At 40.4% G+C, this 20,311-nt stretch overlaps 1 long non-coding RNA gene across 4 annotated transcripts in view; it reads left to right on the forward strand.

The window, feature by feature from the left end:
* The first annotated feature begins 472 nt into the window (after nucleotides 1–472).
* Nucleotides 473–20,311, forward strand: part of LOC114672859 (uncharacterized) — a 37,845-nt gene continuing 18,006 nt past the window's right edge. For 2 of the 4 annotated variants that reach the window (XR_013404984.1, XR_013404983.1), the window contains exons 1-2: nucleotides 473–625; nucleotides 1,676–1,880. This is a non-coding gene — a long non-coding RNA (uncharacterized LOC114672859). The remainder of the gene's footprint in view (nucleotides 626–1,675; nucleotides 1,881–20,311) is intronic. The other 2 variants (XR_003723389.2, XR_013404982.1) reach the window with 1 other exon arrangement.

The raw sequence follows: 20,311 nt of genomic DNA on the forward strand, positions 1-20,311 counted from the left end.
GATGTAAGAAAAGTTAACCTTTTGCCATATTCGCTTTGTTAGTTTTTGCTGAAAAATTGTAAAGTGAATTAACTATCCTGTCAATGTTAAATGCTTCCCTGTGCATGTCTTTGTAAAAACTAGTATTTTCCAATATAATTCCACTTAACAGTTAAGCATAACGGCAATGTTAATATTTATAATTGCCAGTACACATCCAAATTTCTCAAATTGTTTCCAACGTATTTGGCAGCTGTTTTTCCAATCAGGATTTGATGGAGAACCACGCACTGTATTTGCCAGCAAAGTTCAAACTTCCCCGATAACTTCTAGGGGCTCTGGCTGAACCTGGGCAGGCGAGGCTGTCAGGGACGTCTTCCAGTCATCCAATAGAGAAAACGCTGCAAAGTAAGTCGTGGCGTGGAGGTTTCTGGGAAACGTAGTCTTCAATCCTGATCGCTCGCGCGCCACACTAGGAACGGGTCCTCTGGATGACATCTGCGCATGCGCAAGCTTAGCTCGTTGCTTCCCGCCGGGCTCGGGCAGGGAGGTGGTCCCGGGGCCTTTGGGTGTCGCGAGTCGGGAAGGTGCGCACGTGAAGTGGGACGCGGGGAGACCGGGTCTCTCCACAGCCTGTCAACTTCTAGTGAGAATTGGGCTTGTGATTCAGAGGGTGGGAACGGGAAGCCAGGGTGGACCCCAGGGGCGACCCCCCCATGCTAGAGGTCCCGGGGACGCAGGTGCGGCTGCACCCCCTTTAGGAACAGGTGCTCAGTGCGAACCTTGAGAAAAGCCCATGCCCGCTGCGGCAGAGGAGAGCCCGTTTATAAACGTTGACCAAAGTGCCAGAACTCGTGGGCGCCAGGTCTGTGGCAAGACCCCGAGGTGTGGAGAGCGAAAGAGCTGGGTAAATTCCAGCTGTGTCACCTGTAAGCGGGGGCGAGGGCAGGAACCGGGTAAGAGGTTTCTCGCCTGAAAATGACGGTGTTAATGCCTGCTTCATGGCGTTGTTTTGAAACTTAGTTAAGTCATACCTGTAAAGCAAACAGCCAAGTGCAGTTACTAAACCCTGAGTGAGTGACAGCTGCTGCTGTATTTAGAAGACACTTCGTTCTTTTCATTGGATGACTCACCTAAACCTCACAAGCACTCTGAGGCCGGTATAGCCGTCTGCATTAAAAATAACAGCCGAGGTTCAGGTTGGTGGAGCAGTGCGCCCAGGTCACAAGCTAGCAGTGAGGAAATTTAGGTTCAAGGACAGGTGTGATTTATTTCCGATCTCAGGTGCTGTCGAATATCACACCTGCCTAAAACCAGTCCTGCAGTCTTTACGCCACTGAGCAGTGACACGACCCAAAATACACAGGGATATAATGGGAAGTGAATGTGGGTAGAACCTTACCTTGTGTCAGATATATTTTAGGCTTTCTGGTAGGGTCTGGTCAGATCCCTTGGGTCACACGAAGGCTCTTAGCCACTCACTACCAAGCTGTCTATGTTTTCAGTCCAATGTATTGAATTCCAGAGGGTCAGGTTTATGTCCCTAAAATTCGTTTCCCGGGCCCTTGGTTCCAGCTTCCAAGAAATAATTTCACAGGAAAGCAAAGCAGCTCTTGCGAATTAGGAAGCAGGGGGCCCCTGGGAACAGGAATCTTTCCCGGAAAGAGAGCACCCCTCTGACCTTACTACTCTCCAGAGCTTCGGAGCAGAGGCAGAAGAGCCCAGACAGCAGGAAGCACAGCCAGAAACAGTGCCAGAATGAGCCGGATCTGGTGATGTCACTATCTCTGGAAACCACAAGCGTCTGTGACAGTGGAATGCCTGAACCTGCTTTGAGAAGACCAAGGGGAGACAGGAGGCCACGTCAATGGAGAGCTTGTGGGGAGGTCTATGGGTAAGAGGTAAGCAGGCAGAGGGTGGAAATCCTGTTTCCTCCATCTCTAAAAACTCCCACTCTTGAGAGACACTGCACTGCTCTCACACCTGTCCATAACCACATGTGACACTAGTCACACTAGTCTTGATATCTTAACCTCACAGAATTCCACAGTGATGGTTCACGAAAGGTATTTATGGTCATCTACTTGTGACTCATTTGAAACTATTAAGAGATTGGACCTGCGAGTGTCCGTGAATTATCCAGACCCACTTAGTTTGTGTCAGATCCACGAGTCAAACACAGTGCCATTTAGTCTGTCACAGGTCCAGGTCATCCATGTTTTCGTAGCTTGTTCTTTTGTATTGATGGATAGTGATCTATTGTCTTTTCCTTGTAATGAAGAGGTAAAAGTTTTAGTTCACACAATACCAGAGAAAATTTCACTGGTGTCTATATTACAAAAGTGGAAATAACCCTAAAAATGAAAGTAAATTTGAGCTTTGGTAGTCAGATAATCTTTTTCATAGTCTTATGTTAGACAGCAAATCTTTCCCGGATATCAAACTCTAAGAAAATTGCCATAGTTACCACCCTACTAGCAACTTAGTTTTGGAGAACCTGCCCACTTTCATCACATTTATATTCTTATTCTAAATTGACTCAATTTTCCATTTATCAAAATGATTATATTGGCTTCTAGAATTCAAGCCAAAGGGGAAAGCAATGTTAGTAGTCCTTATTCTACTGACTCTTTTTTTTCCTTTTTTCTTTTTTCTTTTTCTTTTTTCTTTTTTTTTTTTTTTTTTTGAGACCGAGTCTGGCTCTGTGGCCCAGGCTGGAGTGCAGTGGCGCGATCTCAGCTCACTGCAAGCTCCAGCTCCCGGGTTCACGCCATTCTCCTGCCTCAGCCTCCCGAGTAGCTGGGACTACAGGCGCCTGCCACCACGCCCGGCTAATTTTTTGTATTTTTAGTAGAGATGGGGTTTCACCTTGTTAGCCAGGATGGTCTCGATCTCCTGACCTCATGATCCGCCCGTCTCGGCCTCCCAAAGTGCTGGGATTACAGGCTTGAGCCACCGCGCCCGGCCTTCTTTTTTTTTTTTTTTTTTTTTTTTTGAGACAAGGTCTCGCTCTGTCACCCAGGCTGGAGTGCAGGCATGATCACTGCTCACTGCAACGTCTGCTTCCCAGGCTCAAGTGATTTTCGTGAATCAGCTTCCCAAGGAGTCAGGACCACAGGCAGATGCCAACATGCTTGGATAATTTTTGTATTTTTAGTAGAGATGGGGTTTTGCCACCTTGGCCAGGCTGGTGTTGAACTGCTGTTCTCAAGTAATCTGCCTGCCTCAGCCTCCCAAACTGCTGGGATTACAGGCATAAGCCACCACACCCAGCCCTGACTTACTCTTGAAGTCATGGGTTTATGTCCAGTGCCCCTCTCTCAAACTGGTTTTTAAACCTTTGACCACTCATATATATCAGGACCTCTACTTAGTTATTGCATATTATATGGTGCAAAGCATCTTGTAAACAGGGATTCATGATAGACTTTTTCTTTTAAGTCAGATCACTGATTCTAGTCTGCAATTTATCAAGATGAGGTGATGAGTTATTTAAAGATTTTTTCTTAGGTACTAAAGAATTAAAGTAGATGAAAATATACCAATATTATTAGGGTTTAGTGAGAATCACTGAAGCTGAGTGGCTAGACTCTTAGTTCTAAAAAAAAAAAAACTAACAGTGATTAGATATATTTTTAACTAAAATGTAAGCTTGAAAGCTGTGTGCTAAAGTCAAATTATGTGGTCTAAGCCACCCTCTGTATAGCAACTTTAATTCTACTTTCTGTACTTCCATGCTTTTTTCTGTGTAACTGTTTGAAAACCTCAAACACCTTTGGTCTAATTCTGCACTATTCCTGGGAATCCTTTCTCTTTGGTGTATTGACCTAATTTTATATTCTAATGTACTTTTTCCTCTCAGACACAATAACCAACTATTCAAAGATGCCATCTAATGCACTATGCCACTAAGTACTGTGGCCAGAGAGTGAGTTTAAGTGTAATAAATTATCTTAAAATTGAAAAGAGCTTAAGCCAGAGAAAACAAATATTATGTCTTAAATAGAGGCATGGATTAAACCAACTTGTGAATGGTCAAGGCAACTTATAAAAATGCTTTAAGACACATCAAGACTGACTTGAATCATTTAAGGTAGGCAGAGATGTAACACTATGTGAACAGAAGAGTTATAAACACATATAAACACACTAGTCCCTTTTTTTTTTTTTTTTTTTTTTTTTGAGACAGAGTCTTGCTCTGTCGCCCAGGCTGGAGTGCACTGGCATGATCTCAGCTCACTGCAACCTCCGCCTCCCAGGTTCAAGCCGTTCTCCTGCCTCAGCCTCCAAAGTAGCTGGGATTACAGGTGTGTGCCACCACGCCCAGCTAATTTTTGTATTTTTAGTAGAGACGAGGTTTTGCCATGTTGGTCAGGCTAGTCTCAAACTCCTGACCTCATGATCCACCCACCTTGGCCTCCCGAAGTACCAGGATTACAGGCATGAGCCACTGTGCCAGGCCCACTAGTCACATTTTAATTAAAATAGTTTATTAGGTTTTCTTTTAATGTCAGCATGAGAAATAAAAACCACCTAAATTGTAGCATTTATGTTTTGAAAATAAAACTGCAGTCAATACTTCAATCTCTAAGCTCTGCACTCCATAAATGATAATTTTTTTAGGAGGTAAGGTTCCTAAGGTTTATGAGCATAAAATATGATACCTGCCTCCAGGTTAACATGCGGGATAACAAAATGTATTAGATCATCTACTACTATTAAGGTCCAATTCCTTCGAATTTGTTACATGTGCATTAAAATTGATCCTATTCTTTATCACATATCTGGAAAATAATTTTTGGTGATCAATGCAGATAAAAGCCCTGCAAAGAACTACTTCAAAAGAGAAAAGGGCACTTTATAAAAATACAACAATTCCAAAAGGCTTAGTGTAATTTTAAGCTTTGATACTTGTAGAAGTGTCAATGCTACAAATATTTACAAAGCATCATTGAAAGGTTTGTTATATTTCTTTTTTCTTTTTTTTTTTGAAACAGAGTCTCGCTCTGTTGCCCAGGCTGGAGTGCAGTGGCGTGATCTCGGCTCACTGCAAGCTCCGCCTCCCGGGTTCACGCCATTCTCCTGCCTCAGCCTCCTGAGTAGCTGGGACTACAGTTGCCCGCCACCACATCCGTATAATTTTTTTGTATTTTTATTAGAGACGGGGCTTCACTGTGTTAGCCATGATGGTCACAATCTCCTGACCTCGTGATCCGCCTGCCTCAGCCTCCCAAAGTGCTGGGATTACACGCATGAGTCACCACGCCGACCCCCTGTTTCTTTTACATGTATTTAGTTTTACCATTTTTTAAAGTGACAGGGTCTCAGTATGTTGCCAAGGCTGGAGTGTAATGGCTATTTCCAGGCACAATCACAGTGCACTGCAGCGTCCTATGCTAGGCTTTGAGTGATCCTGCCGCTTAAGCCTTATGAGTAGCTGGGACTACAGGCATGCCTAGCTCCTGAATATTAACCCTTTAATTTTTTGTTTCAATCCTTCTTGAAGATAGCAGATATTGATGAGACAAAAAGTTAAATGCTTAATATTCAAATTCTGCAAAATGAAGCCAAAGGTACACACCTATAGTCCCAGCTAGTTGGTAGGCTGACATGGGAGGATTGCTTGAGGCCAGGATTTCCAGGCTGTGGTATGCTATGACTGTGCCACTGAATAATCATTGCACTGTAGATTGGGCAACATACTGACACAACATCTATTTAAAAAAATGAATAAGAAATACAATTAAACTTTCCAATGATATTTTGTAAAGGTTTATAGCATGTATATGTATGCTGCAGTGCTCTGGAGGGCACAAGCACACTATGTTAAAGCTAAAAACTGTCCTGAAACTTTCAGGACACCTCATAGTTTATTTTTTATTACCACTGCGTCACCATATTGCTTGGCACTGTGAAAATATCTTTTCATACCTTTATTTAAAAAATAAAATTTATCAGCAAATAAGAACCATCATATTTCACAAGAAATACACCATAGACCCTAATAAAAGTAGATAATCAATAACCAGCATTTTCTCTTTTTATGACGCCAAGCATGCTAACTGCTAATAAGAAGTGCCTACAGAGGATATGAATGGCAAACGTTATCCAGAAGCTTTTCCTTAAAATGATTGCCAGTAACTAGTAGCTTCGATTGTAAGAGTAGGAAGGAAGAGCCCTTTCAGTACCTGGCAATGCTGCACCTGCTCCTAGTGGCTTTCTGACTTGTTGAGAGTCCTATGTTTTAATGGTAATATGCATCGATGCTAAATGCATATGCAGCAATATTGGGGGAAAGAAAAATATGAAAGAAACAGAAAAGTTATCTTTAAAATCTAAAAATTTAAACCATTGTTTTAAAACCCTTACATAGTTCACTGCTGTCAGCCTATATACTAAGCAAATATCTGTGCATGGGCTAGAAGGAGCCTTCACTTTGGAGTGGCTTTTATTGCTGAGACCAGCTCGGTTGGGGAGACCCTAACGCAGCGGCGCTAGAGGAATTAAAGACACACACACAGAAATATAGAGGTGTGAAGTGGGAAATCAGGGGTCTCACAACCTTCAGAGCTGAGAGCCCCAAACAGAGATTTACCCACGTATTTATTAACAGCAATCCAGTCATTAGCATTGTTTCTATAGATATTCAATTAACTAAAAGTATCCCTTATGAGAAACGAAGGGATGGGCCAAAATAAAGGGATGGGTTTGGCTAGTTATCTGCAGCAGGAGCATGTCCTTAAGGCACAGATTGCTCATGCTATTGTTTGTGGTTTAAGAACACCTTTAAGCAGTTTTCCACCCAGGGTGGGCCAGGTGTTCCTTGCCCTCATTCCGGTAAACCCACAACCTTCCAGCGTGGGCGTTATGGCCATCATGAACATGTCACAATGCTGCAGAGATTTTTTTTTTTTTTTTTGAGACGGAGTCTGGCTCTGTTGCCCAGGCTAGAGTGCAGTGGCCGGATCTCAGCTCACTGCAAGCTCCGCCTCCCGGGTTCACGCCATTCTCCTGCCTCAGCCTCCCGAGTAGCTGGGAGTACAGGCGCCCGCCACCTCGCCCGGCTAATTTTTTTTTGTATTTTAGTAGAGACGGGGTTTCACCGTGTTAGCCAGGATGGTCTCGATCTCCTGACCTCATGATCCGCCCGTCTCGGCCTCCCAAAGTGCTGGGATTACAGGCTTGAGCCACCGCGCCCGGCGAGATTTTTTTTTATGGCCAGTTTTGGGGCCAGTTTATGGCCAGATTTTGGGGGACCTGTTCCCAACATGTCCCCCTTATTTGATTTGCAAATTGATAAAAGCAAAGGCAGCTTTGTCGTGGTGAGCTACCTCTCGCAGAAGTCAGGATCCACATCTGCAGACTATACAAAGACAAACAACACAGATTAAAAGCACAATCAGCATTGGAATCACGGAGCTTCCAAGTGTTTTCATCCATTTTAATGGGTTACTAGCTGCCAATTTGTCTGCAGCTCCTTTAAGCACTCTAGTTCTTGGCATTAAGGTCAGGTATGCTTGGGATGCTTTAAATATTTGTTCTTTTAATTTTGCTATATCCAAAAACAAGTTTGTAGAGTGTACTTCTAGATGCTTTTTTATTATTTCCCAAATTTTGATCTTATTAAGAGCTATTAATAGTTTCCACAAATCCTTATGTTTAGCTCCTACAAAGGGCCATATCATTTGAGGTTGAGGTGGCACTATACCGCCATGGTTCCAGATAATAGGAACTCTTGCCGTACTTCTTATCATTTCTACCATCTCACCATTTTGTTCAGAGCAGCTGAACATAGTGTGGCCGTGCCACGCAGACTGAGAGGTTCAATTCAAGCTAAACATCCCCTTAGGGGACCAATTAATAATGATTCCATAGGAATTGTTGTGCAGCACCTCTGCCTGTTTTGCAGTGCAATCTTCCTAAACCAGTACATTCATTTTTTCTGGCCAGGTTCAATTTTGTTTACAAATAGGTTTTTTGGGGCGGTATGCCTCAATTATAGGAGCAGATTTATTATGGTAAATACTGAGATCAGAAATCATGTGTAACTGTGTCATAGAGTGATTACATGTAGGCATTATTACCAGCTAAGATTGATAAATATGCCCAACAAGTATAATTGCTCTCTGTGTCAGCCGTTGTTGAAGGAATACTCACAGCAGTGGTGATCACCGCTATCATAGCTACCATTCAATTACTCATTGTGACTGGTTGTCCCACTTTCCTCAGGTTTTCTTCTGCTGACATCTGTGACAGCTTCTTGATCTGTCCCCAGGTGGGTTCGATGGGTGTTGCTCGTGACAGTTGGGGTCCTCCTCAGCGTCAGTCTCAACATGGTTGCCACCGGGGGGTCCTCAGGATCCTCCCAGAATCTCTTCCTCAGCATCTGGCTCATGATAAGGTTTCAGGTGGTATCCAGATCTGCTGTTGATTTTGGCCTGGAGAAACACAAGCATAACCTCTACTGCAAGTTATTATTTTACCTATTTACCAACTTTTTGTTATCAGATCTCTCCACCAAATCCATTTTTCTGCTTCTGTCTTTGCAGCTGATTTCTGTAGATGCTGTTCAGCTGCTGATAGCATCTGGTCTTTAGGCAGGCTCAAAAAATTTAAAGTTAATAATGCTATATTCAGTTGCATCTGTAAGGTTCCATATTTCTTATTTCCCCCCTTTCTGCTTTTGCAACTGCTGTTTTAGGGAGAGATTCATTCTTTCTACTATGGCTTGTCCTTGATAATTGTATGGGATACCAGTAATGTTTTTAATATTCCACATAGATAAATATGTAGCTAGAGCTTGGCTAGTGATGTTTAACACAGGCAGAAGGCTCTCCTGATTGGCATGTAGCCCAGACAAAGTGAGAAAAGGTGTCCACACATACATGTACATAAGCTAGTCTCCCAAATGAGGGAATATGTGTTACATCCATTTGCCAAAGAGAGGTAGGTTCCAATCTTTAAGGATTAACTCCTCCTAAAAAAGATGAGGAATGTACCATTTGGCAAGTTGGGCATTGTCGAATAATAGCTTTAGCTTCTCTCTAGGTAATGCTGTATCTGCGTTTGAGACCAGAGGCATTAACATGGGTTAAATTGTGAAAGTGTCTAGCATTAGGTATTGCATTAGCTACCAGGTGATCAGCCATTTGATTCCCTTCAGTCAAAGGTCCTGGAAAAGGTATATGAGCCCTAATGTGAGTGATGTAAAAAGGGTGCATTCTGCTTCTAACTGCTGTTTGCAATTGGGTAAATAAAGTCATCAGTTGTTCATCTGTATGAAATTGTAACTGAGCATTTTCAATTAACTGTGTGGAATGAACCACATATGAAGAATCAGAAATCACATTAGTAGGCATATCAAAAGCAGTCAATACCTCAATTACAGCTATGAGTTCTGCTTTTTGAGCCAAAGTATAGGGCGTCTGGAAAACTTTACTTTTCGAGCCAGAATAAGAAGCTTTACCATTACTAGACCCATCTGTAAAAACATTGTCAGCACCTTCAATTGGTTTAAATTTAGTTATTTTAGAGAGAATCCAATTAGTTAATTTTAAAAACGGAAACAGTGTCATTTTAGGAAAATGGTTATCAAGAATACCCACAAAGTCAGCTAAATGGGTTTGCCAAGTGTGACTATTTATAAAAGCTTGCTGTATTTGTGCCTTCGTGAGAGGGACAATAATTTTTCCAGGATCATATCCATATAATTTAACAATCCGAGTTCTCCCAATCCCTATCATAGTAGCAATTTGATCTAAATGAGGAGTTAGAGTCCATGAATTACTATGTGGAAGAAAAAGCCACTCTACTAAGGCCTGTTCTTGGGCAATAACACCAGTAGGTGAATGCTGAGTTGAAAAAATTAGCAAATCTAGAGTCTTCTCTGGATCTATTCTATTTATTTGAGCTTTATAGACTTGCTTCTCAATTAGTTTTAACTTTGCCTCCGCCTCCTTTGTTAATTGCCGAGGGCTCGTGAGACTAGGATTTCCTCTAAGGATAGAAAACAGATTACTCATGGCATAGGTAGGAATGCCTAGAGCAGGTTGTATCCAATTAATATCCCCTAGTAATTTTTGAAAGTCATTTAATGTTTTCAGTTGATCTCTACATACGGTTACTTTCTGCGGCACAATGGTAGTGTCATTTACTAAGGTCCCCAAGTAGGAGCAGGGAGTAGTAGTCTGAATTTTGTCAGGAGCTATAATTAAACCAGCATGAGAAACTGAATTTTGCAAGTGATCATAACATTGGAGTAATATTTCTCAAGTGCGGGCAGCACAAAGTATATCATCCATATAATGAATAATGTAACACTGTGAAAATTTTTTACTAGTAGGTTCAATTGCTTGCCCTACATACGTCTGGAAAATTGTTGGACTGTTTAAAATGACTTGTGGCAACATTTTCCAATGAAAATGCTTAGCAGGCTGTAGGTTGTTTACTGCAGGAATTGTAAATGCAAACCATTCACAGTCTTGCTCACCTAAAGGGATAGTAAAGAAACAGTGTTTTAAATCTATGACTATTAAAGGCCAATTTTTTGGAATTATAGCAGGAGAAGGCAATCCTGGCTGTAATGCTCCCATAGGTTGTATAACTGAATTGATTGGTCTTAAGTCAGTTAACATTCTCCATTTACCTGATTTTTTCTTAATTATGAAAACAGGAGAATTCCAAGGGGAAAATGTTGGAGCTATGTGCCCATTTTCTAATTGTTCAGTAATTAATTTTTCTAAAGCCTCCAGTTTTTCTTTACTTAGCAGACATTGTTCTATCCAAATTGGCTTATCTGCTAATCATTTTAAAGGTATACGTTCTGAAGGCTTAATAATGGCCACCATCAAAAATGATATCCTAATCTTTGGCAGGAACTTTGTCTTTCCACTTGAAGTGGTTCTTTCAAATCTTGCAAATTTTTTTCTAGTCCCATACCAGGGACATACCCCATTTCATCCATCATATGTTGACTTTGAGGGCTATATAATTCTTCTGGAATTAGAACTTGTGCTCCCTATTGTTGTAATAAACCTCTCCCCCATAAATTTATAGGTACAGAAGTTATAATTGGTTGAATAGTCCCAGGTTGTCCACTGGGCCCGTGATGCAAAATATAACTACTTTGATATACTTCAGCGGCTTTACTAACTCCAACTATGTTAAATTGAGTGGGTTGAATTGGCCACACGAATGGCCAGTGCTGTAGAGAAATGATTGAAATGCCTGCTCCTGTATCGCCAAACCTTTAAATTTATTTCCCTGAATAGTTATTTTACAGATAGGATGTTTATCAGTAATTTGATTTACCCAATAAGCTGCTTTGCCTTGTTTATTTGTGCTTCCAAATCCTCCTGTTCATTTAATTTCACTTTTTCCCATTCCCACATAATGGCACAATCAGGAGCTGTGCTATGTGCTCTCCTGGCTCTGCCTTCCAGGGAACAGAAGTAGATACAACAATTTGAATTTCCCCATTATAATCTTAATCAATGACTCCTGTATGTATTTGTACCTCTTTTAAACTTACACTAGACCTTCCTAAAAGTAATCCTATTGTCCCCACTGGCAAGCGTCCACATACTACTGTTGGGACCTTTTGTGGGTGTTCCCCAGGCAGAAGGCTCACAGCTTTCGTGCAGCATAAATCTACTGCAGCACTCCCGGCTGTGGCGGGGGACAGAAAATGGCCTGAGATGGAAATGCCCCTGTTTAGAACAGTGCCCAGGACAGGCCCCTCATGGTGCTTCCCCAAATCGGGTTCCCATCTTTATCAAACTTAGAGTGACACTGATTATCCTGATGTTTTCCTTTTTTACATTTTGGACATATTTTGGGCTCAGCAGTTTTCTTTTTTCCTCTACCGGGCGGCCTGACTCACTGATTATTTCTACATTCTTTTTTAGTATGAATAGCTTGTTTAAATTCTTTGAGTAATTTAAAAGGAAAAGGCTCGATTGTAGCTATATTTCCTTGTTGATCTGGGGAGTGTATTCTAACAGGGAATGGCCAAGCCTCTAAATCACCTTCTCGTCTAGCTTGCTGAATTCCTACCTGAATAGAACTAAGAGCGGTCACTTAAGGCGCTGCTCAAACATTCACTGGGGCAACTACTTTTCGTCCAGTGTCCTCCAGAAAAGAAAGATCCGGAGGGTCATTTTCTTCAAAATAATGAGCAGGTGCAGAAGGGTAGGGATGAACCTCTCCCTCCTTTGCTGCTTTAGCTTTAGCTGGCAAATAAATCTGCTCTGTAATCTCTTCTGTTACTTCATTATACTCTCCTTCCTCCTCATCATCAGTGTGAAAAAGTTCCAGGGTGGAATGAACGAGACCCCACACTTGTTCCATTGATACCCTGATGCTTCTGAGCTCCCCTTCTTACTCACCACGGGGATTGCTTTAAGAGTACTCAGGTGTCCTCCCACTAGTTCCACAATCTCCAACAGTCACTCCGGCAACCCTTCGACCTGGATTCGAGCCCCTACAAGTGGGCACCACTTGCTGACACTAGCTCAGTTGGGGAGACCCTAACCCAGTGATGCTAGAGGAATTAAAGACACACACACAGAAATATAGAGGTGTGAAGTGGGAAATCAGGGGTCTCACAGCCTTCAGAGCTGAGAACCCCGAACACAGATTTACCCATGTATTTATTAACAGCAAGCCAGTCATTAGCATTGTTTCTATAGATATTTGATTAACTAAAAGTATCCCTTATGGGAAACGAAGGAATGGACTGAAATAAAGGGATGGGTCTGGCTAGTTATCTGCAGCAGGAGCATGTCCTTAAGGCACAGATCGCTCATGCTATTGTTTGTGGTTTAAGAATGCCTTTAAATGGTTTTCTGCCCCGGGCGGTTTCCCTTGCCCTCATTCTGGTAAACCCACAACCTTCCAGTGTGGGCATCATGGCCATCACGAACATGTCACAGTGCTGCAGGGATTTTGTTTATGGCCAGTTTTGGGGCCAGTTTATGGCCAGATTTTGGGGGGCCTGTTCCCAACATTTTATAACTCTTTTTTACATTAAGAGGGACAGAAGAGTGGAAGAGTGTGTTGCTGCATTGACAAGGTCCCATGCTTTTCTATGAAGTGCAATCCTAGTTGTCCTTGAGTTAACTTGAATTTTAGGTGTTTCTTCTTTTGAATGTACTTTTCCAGTTCTTCAGCAGGAAAGGTGATATTTTCCTGTCTTTTTTGATGAGGGGTTCAGATGTTACATAACCCCTCACTTCTTCCTTCAGGAGTGGATGGCCTTAAGGCACTGAAGATCCATTAAATCATCAGCACTCAAAGACCTTTTCCTTTTGTTGGCAGTACCATAAAAGTCTTTGTCTTCCAACCTTGAAACAACCTAAGAAAGACAATTGAATAGAAAAGAGGTACAATTTCAAAAGGGGTTCCAACCTATAACAATCACCATCGATGATAAGCCACACATGCAGACTCCTTTAGATAGTTCAGTAACAGCTACTTTGGCTGAGGTTTACACTGCCAAGTTCTGTCAACTCACTGAGGTGGTCTCCTTTAAGAGCTATAATTAGATTGCTGGAGCAAAGGGGGAACTTGCTTTATTAAGTTATTTAAAAATTGGGCTCCCAAAGATGTCACAGTGTTGTGACAGGCTTCTAACAACAGTATCATCTGTTACCTGTGCACTTGTTCCTTAAACAAAATGAACGTATACTTTTGCAAAAGTTAGTTTATGAATGTATTCAAATTCTACCCAATCTGTAGTAGTTATTATATATTCAAAGCAAATTTTAATGAGGCAGGTATGTGCCGGACTGCATTGGAACGTCAAATAAGTTTAATGACTAAAGCATCAAAAGGTGTTACTTCACTTGCACATTAATCATGGTAGAAAATGTATTATTTTAAAATACTTCCCAGGTACCACCAAAAATGCCTATTTTAAATGTTTATCCATGTCAGTTGTGAGTAATTTTGCTGTGTACTTACCAAAAGTCACAAACCATGAATATTACTTTGCCCCATAAAAGTTATTTCCGGTAGAATCCCATGTACTTACTGCATCCAGTGCTTGAGACCCGCATACTTTGTACAGTCTAAGTGCAGGTCTTTTGGCTTAGGCACTAATGCTTTGTCTAACAAACTCATGGGACTCACTGCACTGTGGTATATACAGTAGAAAATGACATAAATTTGCAAACTAAATGATAAAAAATAGTCAAGAATGTTAAGTTCATTATATATGTAGATATCAGGAATACAACTGCCAGAAATCACTTATGTATGACTATTTGAAAGGGTAGCGGTTCAAAAGGAAAACAATTAAGAATGAATTAAATTTGATTAAAATAATCTGAATTATGGTTTCAGAAGAGATATCTATAACTTTTAAATAATATGAATCCTTGTATAAACCATAAATATATAGAAAATAGAATGCAGAAAGGTTAATAAGCTCTTCAATATGTTAATTTTGAAGCTTTTCATTTTTATAATCACTTCTTAATATGATCTAGTCGCAGATGTTGGCATTGGTGTTGACTGAAAGCCCACTTAGTACCTTCATAGCCTTACCTCCAGCTCCCATGCTCTTACTATGTCAAGACAAAATGGCAAATATAGGCTACTATCGTATGCCAACGCGCAAAGGTCAAAGTAGCATTTGGTATAAACACTGCCAGAAACATCAACATCATTATTAATTAAGTGGGAGAATTGGTTTCTCAACTCAAGCCTGGGGAAGGAGAAACAACAAAACCAACACAGGACAATGTTAGTCAACTGGGCTATCTTCAAAAACATTATTCTCATGTAAGAAATGTGGTAAAGTCATCACACGCTCTAGTTTATTAGAAAACATAAAAGAACTCATGCTGTAAAGAACCCTATCGATGGAAGAAACACAAAAAAGCATTCAACTTTCCCAGTTCTCTTTGAAAACTTAGAAAAATTTATATTGGAAAAAAACATGAATGTAAAAAAAAAGTTAATAAATTTGATTTTCCCACATCCTTTCAAAGGCATATTTGAATTTTAATATGTAGAAAAACTACATAATCTTAAGAAATATGGTCAAGGCTTCAGCTTTTTCATTTCTTTGAAACATGAAAGGATTCAAGGGAGAAAACCCTTATAAATACACACATGTGGTAGGGTCGTCAGTTGTTCCAGTTCCATATGAAGACAATAACTCATTTCTGAAATAAAACCTATGAACGTATAGAATGCAGAAATGCCTTCATTTATGTGATATTTGCTCCAAGACCTATGATAATACACATTGTAGTTGGGCCTTATAAATATAAGAAAGCACACTGGATTGGAACCCCAGTAGATTAAAAAATACAGGAAAATTTTCAGTTTTAACAATGTCTTCAAAATTTATGTGAAAACTGCCCCTGGAGGGAAATCCTATCCGTATTCCTAAACTGGAAGGGCTGATGCAAACTGATTACTGTGTAATCTTCAAAAATGCACCTATGTAAAACTTATACTACTTATGAATATTTTGTGTTTCTCAGCGATTCTTTGAGAGAGTCTATCTACTTATTTCCACTTCTTTTGCAAGAAAACATTGAGGTTAGAATTTTGTAGATACTCTTTAAACAATACTATGTGAGTTTAATAGGCAGTATTTCTTTGTTAAGTCAGTTAATAAAATTTTTCTCCATTTATTTAAAAATATCCTAGCCGGGCGAGGTGGCGGGCGCCTGTAGTCCCAGCTACTGGGGAGGCTGAGGCAGGAGAATTGCGTGAACCCGGGAGGCGGAGCCTGCAGTGAGCTGAGATCCGGCCACTGCACTCCAGCCTGGGCGGCAGAGCGAGACTCCGTCTCAAAAAAAAAAAAAAAAAAAAAATATATATATATATATATATATATATATATCATGCTGAGCTACTAGAATGGCTCTAAATTCTGCTTTGAAACAAATCAAGGCTATGCAGTTGGATTCCTACACTAATGTCCAGACAGCTGCTTGCAGTCCATTCTGCATCCAGCACCCCAAGTTTGGGATGAGCAGAAAGGTGACAGCCTCTAATGCACTTGTGCTGCTGATATAGGGCTCATTCTTCAGAGTTCCCTTAGTGCAGCTGCACAGCTCAGACCCCATGCTCACTCACAAGGCCCCACAATAGTGATCAGATGACAGAAATGGTGGATGCCATTTACTAGCTGTCACTATGACAGGACAGGAATACTCTTTAAACTTAGGAAGGCAGAAGGATCAAAGAGAGCCATCTTGGCCAGACTACACCCATTTTATAATATGCCTTTTGGTAGGGTGCTGGACTTGCACCGTGTATTACTCTGTTTTCACGCTGCTGCTGAACACATACCCGAGACAGGACGGTTTACAAAAGAAAGAGGTTTGTTGGACTCACAGTTCCACATGGCTGGGGAGGCCTCACAAATCATGGCAGAAGGCAAGACGGAGCAAGTCACATCTTATGTGGATGGCAGCATGCAAAGAGAGAAGCTTGTGTAGGGAAACTCTTCCTTATAATACTGTCAGATCTCATGAGACTTACTCGCTATCACAAGAACAGCACGGGAAAGACCCGCCTCCATCATTCAATTACTTCCTACTGGGTCCCTCCCATAACACGTGGAAATTCAAGATGAGGTTTGGGTGGGACACAGCCAAACCGTATCACACAATGTTTCTCCTGAGTTGGAAATGAAACTCTAAGGTGTTCAGCATCTCTCACCCCGGTCAGAAGAGAATGTCGGGATGAGTTGAATGCACTGAGAGAACAGGCTGGGAGCAGCCCTCTGCCACATGATTATTCAGCTGCCCTGGCCAAAGGTGTTTGCTCATTTTTTTTTTAAAATTTTAAGAGACAGGGTCTTGCTCTGTCACCCAGGCTAAAGTGCAGTGGCATGATCCTAGCTCACAGCAGACTCAAACTTGCAGGCTCAAGTGATCCATTCACCTAAGCGTTTCAAGTAGCTGGGACTACAGCCTCATGCCACTGAGCTGGGCTGTTTTGTTGTTGTTGTTTAATTCTTTTTGCAGAGACAGGGTCTCACTTTTTGCCCAGGCTGGCCTTAAACTCCTGTGATCAAGTGATACTCCCACCTTGGTGTCCCAAAGTGCTGTTATTATTACAGATGGGAGTCACTGTATCCAGCACTTTGTCTAATGTTTAAATAAATATAAACTAGAGTAATCTTACCACTTGCACAGTAATTCCTGTAAAGACTTAATTGTATGAAAATAATTAATACCTGAACAACACATTTGGTTTCTTGGTTTTAAACTTTTAATGTTTTATCCACTGGCTAACATCAACAAATGCTTGATGTTCTCTGGTAATGAAGAGCAGTTAAGACATAAGCAGATATGTGGTTTTCTCATTTAACTGAAAACCTGACTGAATCTCCTTCCAGCATTAATTTCCTATTCATATAACCATAAGGCTATAGAAATGTAAATCAGATAATGTTTTCATAATCAGCTAATCAGGACTTAATTTACTATAGGAATATATGCACTTAATCTCTTTTATGTTTTTCCAAAAACATATTTTAATTGTGTAAAATACAGTATTTTATAGAATCATCATGTTTATTAATAGAGGCTTAGTTATCAAAGAAAACCATTATGCCTACAGGATATACATCTTCTCAGTTTTCTGTTGTTTTTTACATGGCTGAATAGCATACCCTTTACAGGCACAGCAAATTTTCTGAATAGGAGCTGCTCAATTTAAATTAAATGTGTGTATATATATATAAATATATATATACACATTTTATATATTTATGTATAAACAAATATGTATGTGTGTATGTATGTGTATATGTATGTATGCATATATATATATATATTTCTTTACCAATAATGGTTTTTAATTCTATTTAGTTTTTGAGGTACAGGTGGTTTTTGGTTCATGGATAAGTTCTTTAGGGATGCTTTTGGAGCTTCTGGTGCACCTACCACCTGAGCAGTGTACACTGTACCCAATATGTAATCTTATCCTTCACCACCGTCCCAACCTTCCTCCCCACGTCCCCAAAGTCCATTATATCATTCTTATGCCTTTGCATCCTCATAGCTTAGCTCCCACCTATAAGTGAGAACATATGATATTTGGTTTTCCATTCCTGAGTTACTTCACTTTGAATAATGACCGCCAGCTCCATCCAAGTTGCTGCAAAGGCCATTATTTCATTCTATTTTATGGCTCAGCAGTATTCCATGGTGTATATATTCTATATTTTCTTTAGCTCCCCATTCATTGATGGGTACTTAGACTGGCTCCATATTTTTGCAATTGCAAATTGTGCTGCTATCAACATGCATGTGCATATGTTTTTTCATGACTTATTTTCCTTTGGGTAGATGCCCAGTAGTGAGAGATTGCTGGGTTGAACAGCAGTTCTACTTTTAGTTCTTTAAAGAATCCCCACACTGTTTTCCATAGTGGTTGCACTAGTTCACATTCCCATCAGCAGTGTAAAAGTGTTCCCTTTTCACCAAATCCATGCCAACATGTATTTTTTTTTTTTTTATTTTTAAACTATGGCCATTCCTGCAGGAGCAAGGTCATATCACATTGTGGTTTTCAGTTGCATGTCCCTGATAATTAGTAACGTTCCTGAAAGAAAATATATTCTAACAAGACAAATACATGTCAAAAAGTTTTAAGAAAAATCTGATAGACACTAATTTTTAAATGGTTCAATTTACAGTCAAAAAGAGACCATTATAAATAACCAACAGCAGAGGGACAAGATAAATGTACGTTAAGTACTTTGTTGTAATACTTTTCAATTTCCAAAGATCATGAACATTGCTCCTGTTCGGAGCATAGCTCCTGGTGCTTCTGCGTTCACAAACAGCATTGTGTAGAACTGGCTGTCTTGGAGCTGGCCTCTGCCACCACTGCTTCTGGAGCTCACATCTATGGAAACCTGCACATTTCCCTGTGTATTTTCTGACCTTGTAACTAGAGCTAGAGTCACCCCCCGCTGCCAGGTTAGTTGCAGGTTTTTAGAACAATTTAGCTGCCATTATAGTGAGCTACATGTTCATAATTATGAATTTTGCTTCCTTCAAGAAACCGGTTTATAGACTGATGACAACTGTAGTGATTAAAAACATGTTAGCTTCTGCAACTTTCAAAGTACTTCTATTTGTTTCAAATTCATTTGCTGTTATGTTCTTTGCTAAAATGGCTATTAGCAGTATCACCATGACAACTCAGTTTATATACTATTAGCAAAGTGGTAATTTAGCAGCCATTTCAACAGCAACCAACCGTCACTAGTCTCTTCTTAGTCACAAGAAGCCTTGCTTCCGTTGTAAATACACAGTGTGGTAATTCTGAATGACAGTCTTCTAAAAAATTTTTGGGTACATTGTAGGCATATATATTTATGGGGTATATAAAGTATTTTGATACAGGCCTACAATGTGTCACTGTAGGGTAAATAAAGTATCCATCACACCTCAAGCATTTATCCTTTGTTTTACAGATAGTTCAATTATACTATTTTAGGTACTGTAAAATGTACGATTAAATAATTATTGACAGTAGTCACCCTGTTGTGCTATCAAATACTAGATCTTATTTATTCTTTCTAACTATGTGTGTGTGCCTATTAACCATTACTCCTTATCCCCCCATCGCCCATATTACCTTTACTAGCTTCTGCTAACAATTCTTCTACTTTAGCTCCCACAAGTAAGTGAGAACATGTGAAGTTTGTCTTTCTTTCTTCGCTTATTTCCCTTAACATTTCCATCCATGTTGCTGCAAATAGCAGGATCTCATTCTCTTTTACGGTTGGATAGTAAGTGCTCCATTGTGTGTATGTACATTTTCTTTGGCTACTCATCTGTTGATGGACACTCGGGATGTTCCAAATCTTGGCTGTTGTGAACACTAGTGCAATATCCATGAGAATGTAAGTATCTCTTTGATAATGCTGATTTCCTTTCTCTTAGGTATATACCCAGCAGTGGGATTGCTGGATCATATGGTAGCTCTATTTTTAGTTTTGAGGACCTCCAAACTGTTCTCTACAGTGGTTGTACTAAATTACATTCCTACTAACAGTGTACGAGGGTTACCTTTTCTCCACATCCTCACCGGCATTTGCTATTGCCTGTCTTTTGAATAAAAGCCATTTTAAGTGGGGTGAGATGATCCCTCATTGTAATTTTGATTTGCATTTCTCTGACAATCAATAATGTTGATGTTGAGTATCTGTTCATATACCTATTTGTCATTTGTATGCCTTTTTTATTTTTGAAACAGGGTCTCACTTTATCACTTAGGTTGGAGTGCAGTGGCACAAGCACAGCTCACTGCAGCCTCAACCTCCTGGGATCAAGTAATGTTTGCACGT

The sequence above is a fragment of the Macaca mulatta genome, chromosome 15 (assembly GCF_049350105.2).
Source record: "Macaca mulatta isolate MMU2019108-1 chromosome 15, T2T-MMU8v2.0, whole genome shotgun sequence".
Taxonomy (NCBI): domain Eukaryota; kingdom Metazoa; phylum Chordata; class Mammalia; order Primates; family Cercopithecidae; genus Macaca; species Macaca mulatta.